Source organism: Oncorhynchus nerka, linkage group LG27, assembly GCF_034236695.1.
Source record: "Oncorhynchus nerka isolate Pitt River linkage group LG27, Oner_Uvic_2.0, whole genome shotgun sequence".
NCBI classification, from domain to species: Eukaryota; Metazoa; Chordata; class Actinopteri; order Salmoniformes; family Salmonidae; genus Oncorhynchus; species Oncorhynchus nerka.
The window spans coordinates 69335009-69340507 of NC_088422.1; positions in this window are offsets into that span (position 1 = coordinate 69335009).

The window sequence follows — 5499 nt, forward strand, 5'->3', positions numbered from 1 at the left end:
ATTGTCTTGGGAGATAATATGATCGGCATTTAATTGTGAGGTATTCTAGGCCGGGTGAACAAAATTATTTGAGTTCCTGTATGTTCCTAGAATTACACCATGAGTCGTTAATCATGAAACACCCCCCTTTCTGCTTCCCGGAGAGATATTTATTCCTGTCTGCGTGATGTACTGAGAATCCTGTTGGCTTTACTGACTCCGACAGAGTATCCCGAGAGAGTCATGTTTCCGTGAAGCAAAGTATGTTACAGGCCCCGATGTCTCTCTGGAAAGAAATCCTTCATCTAAGCTCATCAACTTTATTATCCAAATACTGAACATAAGCAAGTAATATACTCGGAAGTGGTGGGTGGTGTGCACGCCTCCTAAGTCGAACCAGCAGGCCGCCTTGAGTGTCTCTCCTCTGCCGGCGATGTTTTGGGTCAGCCTCTGGAATAAGTGCAATTGCTCTGGGGAGAGTGAATAGAGGATCTGCTCGAGGGAAGTCATATTCCTGGTCGTAATGCTGGTAGTTCTGGTGAGTTACCGCCACTCTAATATCCAATAGTTCTTCCCGGCTGTATGTAATGACACAAAACATTTCCTGAGCTAATAATATAAAAATAAATCATCAAAAAATCTAAACACACTGCAAAGTTGTCTAAGAGCCAGTTGCGATGCTGTCATCTCTGGCGGAGCCATCTTCAACCACCGGTGTTTGCATCAGGTCTACCATCCTCTATCCCAAAAATATAAATAAGCCACACAATGAAACAATGGAAAGAATACAGTTGGTTATTGGCTAAGCTAGCCCTACCATGCATAGATTAAGCAGAAATCTAGCTTGGATAGACTGGCCCATAGTTGCATGGATAAACTGCAAGCTTGGCTAGCGACTGTAGCTAGCTACAACATAGGTGCTTGTAGCTAGCTACAACATAGGTGCTTTTCACAATGCGGGTATATTTACAGAGGCCTCCATCATTCTGAAATGGAAGAAGTTTGGAACCACCAAGACTTTTCCTAGAGCTTGCCACCCGGCCAAACTGAGCGATCGGGGGATAAGGACCTTGGTCAGGAAGGTGACCAAAAACCCGATGGTCACTCTGACAGAGCTCTAGAGTTCCTCTGTGGAGAACCTTCCAGAAGGACAGCCATCTATGCAGCACTCCACCAATAAGGACTGTATGGTAGAGTGGCCAGACGGAAGCCACTCCTCAGTAAAAAGCACATGATAGCGCGCTTGGAGTTTGCCAAAAGGCACCTAAAGGACTCTCAGACCAAGAGAAACAAGATTCAACTCTTTGGACTGAATGCCAAGCGTCACGTCTGGAGGAAACCTGGCACCATCCCTACGGTGAAGCATAATGGTGGCAGCATCATGCTGTATTTTTTTTCAGCTGCAGGGGCTGGGAGACTAGTCAGGTTTGAGGCAAAGATGAATGGAGCAAAGTACAGAGAGCTCCTTGATGAACAGGATGCAGTGCCATCCATTTAGTCACCAAAGCCACATATACCACCCACCACTGAGACCTGTATGCTCTCGTCGGCAGGGCCTCGCTACATATTCGTCGCCAGACTCTCTGGCTCCAGGTCATCTATAAGTCTTTGCTAGGTTAAGCTCCGCCTTATCTCAGCTCACTGGTCAGCATAACAACACCCACCCATAGCACACGCTCCAGCAGGTATATTTCACTGGTCATCCCCAAAGGCAACACTTACTTTGGCCGCCTTTCCTTCCAGTTCTCTGCTGCCAATGACTGGAACGAATTGCAAAAATCGCTGAAGTTGGAGACTTATATCTCCCTCACTAACTTTAAGCATCAGCTATCTGAGCAGCTGACCGATCACTGCAGCTGTACACAGCCCATCTGTAAATAGCCCATCCAACTACCAACCTCATCCCCATATTGTTTTTATTTACTTTTTTGCTCTGTTGCACACCAGTATTTCTACTTGCACATTATCATCTGCACATCTATCACTCGTGTTAATTTGCTAAATTGTAATTACTTCGCTACTATGGCCTATTTATTGCCTTACCTCCTTACTCCATTTGCACACATTGTGTATAGATTTTTCTATTGTGTTATTGACTGTACTTTTGTTTATCCCACGTGTAACTCTGTGTTGTTGTTTATTTTCACACTGCTTTGCTTTATCTTGGCCTGGTCGTAGTTGTAAATGAGAACTTATTCTCAACTGGCCTACCTGGTTAAATAAAGGTGAAATTAAAAGATGAAAACCTGCTCCAGAGCGCTCAGGACCTCAGACTGGAACGAAGGGTCACCTTCCAACAGGACAACGACCCTAAGCACACAGCCAAGACAACGCAGGAGTGGCTTCGGGATATGTCTCTGAATATCCTTGACTGGCCCTGCCAGAGCCCGGACTTGAAACCGATCGAACATGTGCAGCAACCTGACAGAGCATGAAATGATCTGCAGAGAAGAATGGGAGAAGCTCCCCAAATGCAGGTGTCCAAGCTTCTAGAGTCATACCCAATAAGACTGTAAATGCTGCCAAAGGTGCTTCAACAAAGTACTGAGTAAAGGGTATGAATGCTTATGTAAAAGTTAAATAAGTTTTTTATTTGAAATAAATTAGCACAAAAAAATATATGTTTTTGCTTTGTCATTATGGGGTATTGTGTCTAGATTTGATGAGGGGAAAAAACAATTTAGTCAATTTTAGAATAAGGCTGTAACCCAACAAAATGAGGAAAAAGTCACGGGGTCTGAATACTTTCCCGAAGGCACTGGTTTTGGAGGGGCGCGGGGGGCTGCCATACTGTATATGTACAGTTGAAGTCGGAAGTTTACATACACTTAGGTTGGAGTCATTAAAACTTGTTTTTCAACCACACCACAAATTTCTTGTTAACAATCTATAATTTTGGGAAGTTGTTCAGGACATCTACTTTGTGCATGACACAAAGTCATTTTTCCAACAATTGTTTACAGACAGATTATTTCACTTAAAATTCACAATTCTAGTGGGTTAGAAGTTGGGTCAGAGGTTTAAATACACTAAGTTGACTGTGCCTTTAAACAGCTTGGAAAATACCAGAAAATGATGTCATGGCTTTAGAAGCTTCTGATAAACTAATTGACATAATTTCAGTCAATTGGAGGTGTACCTGTGGATGATTTCTAGGCCTACCTTCAAACTCAGTACCTCTTTGCTTGAAATCATGGGAAAAAAACAGCCAAGACCTTGTAGACCTCCACAAGTCTGGTTCATCCTTGGGAGCAATTTTCAAACGCCTGAAGGTACCACGTTAATCTGTACAAACAATTGTACGCAAGTATAAACACCATGGGACCACGCAGCCATCATACCGCTCAGGAAGGAGACGCGTTCTGTCTCCAAGAGATGAACATACTTTGGTGCGAAAAGTGCAAATCAATCCCAGAACAACAGCAAAGGAACTTGTGAAAATGCTGGAGGAAACAGGCACAAAAGTATCTATATCCCCAGTAAAACGAGTCCTATATTGACATAACCTGAAAGGCCGCTCAGCAAGGAAGAAGCCACTGCTCCAAAACCGCCATAAAAAAGCCAGACCATGGTTTGCAACTGCACATGGGGACAAAGATCGTACTTTTGGAGAAATGTCCTCTGGTCTGATGAAACAAAAATAGAACTGTTTGGCCAAAATGACCATCATTGTGTTTGGAAGAAAAAGAGGGAGGCTTGCAAGCCGAAGAACACCATCCCAACCGTGAAGCACGGGGGTGGAAAAATCATGTTGTGTGGGTGCTTTGCTGCTGGAGGGACTGGTGCACTTCACAAAATAAATGGCATCATGATGGAGGACAATTATGTGGATATATTGAAGCAACATCTCAAGACATCTGTCAGGAAGTTGAAGCTTGGTTGCAAATGGGTCTTCCAAATGGACAATGACCCCAATTATACTTCCAAAGTTGTGGCAAAATGGCTTAAGGACAACAAAGTCAAGGTATTAGAGTGGCCATCACAAAGACCTGACCTCAATACTGTAGAACATTTATGGGCAGAACTGAAAAACTGTGTGCAAGCAAGGATGCCTACAAACCTGACTCAGTTACACCAGCTCTGTCAGGAGGAATGGGCCAAAATTCACCCAACTTATTGTGGGAAGCTTGTGGAAGGCTACCCAAAATGTTTAACCCAAGTTAAACAATTTAAAGGCAATGCTACCAAATACTAATTGAGTGTATGTAAACTTCTGACCCACTGGGAATGTGATGAAAGAAATAAAATCTTAAATAAATCATTCTCTCTACTATTATTCTGACATTTAACATTCTTAAAATAAAGTTGTGATCCTAACTGACCTAAGACAGGGAATTTTTACTAGAATTAAATGTCAGGAATTGTGAAAAACTGAGTTTAAATGTATTTGGCTAAGGTGTATGTAAACTTCCAACTTCAACTGTATGTATATGTATGTGTGTATTTCGGAGGGGTTGGGTTAAAAGGCGGAAGTAAAATTTAAATTTGACCTTGTGTGCAATTGACCATTAAACTAATCTTAATAGTAATCTATTGTATTGGGAGCTATGGAGGGGGTGGATAACAAAATGTTGCTGGATATGGACTGCACAGTCCCCCTCCAAAACTACACATTCTTGGTTAGTAAAGATCCTACTGAGTATTTTCCACCCCACTTTACCTAAGACAGTATAGTTTTTTTCTCTACAGCCCAATATTCTAAACATACCAGTGTCAGCATTTTATTATTTCATTATTGAAAAAAACTTTTTTAAACCTTTTTTTTTTCTTTCATAAAATACTTATTGCCTTACCTTATTGCCACAATAAAAGGGGCCATTGATTACATTTCAATATCTTTTTAATCAGCTAATGATATAATTACAATCTGTTGAAATGCAGGCTTTTATTTTATTACGTTTTCCTCATTCCCCTACAAAAGTTACATCAAATTGACTGGCAGTATAGTACTGGGTTGAGAGCGGGAACATAGTTCATTGTGGCTCTAATACTTCTAATACTATTTTGATATGTCCTTGATATACGTTGAAAAGGAAATTCTGACAGTAAAAATATATTGATTTCTTATAATTTGAATAAGGCAGGTTAGAGCTTCTGCTAGGGTTTGAATAGTGGTTGGATATACAGTATAAAGGTCTCTCTCTAACCAGAGTAGCCTACTGGAGTGTATAGCACTGCATACTGGACACAATCATCTTATACTGCATGCAGGCTGCAATGAGTGCTACATCATTGGCAGCCTTAAAGAAAGAGTATAACTCAGAGGCTGTTGACAGACGGGCCAGAGGACCTTATTATAGCCCATTCACTGTAGGCCTTTGCTCTGTTTGTTTGTGAACAAGGATAATGCAACCAATGGGAACTCACAAAGCCAGACTGTAAGGCGGACAGCCCTTTGTTGGAGCCAGAACAGATCATTCTGTGATGTTGAAGTGGTGACAGGGATTGCTGACGTCAGTCCCCTTTAAAGATAGCATGTCACCAGGCTGCCTGTAACAGTGTACAGGTGAAGGGGTGACG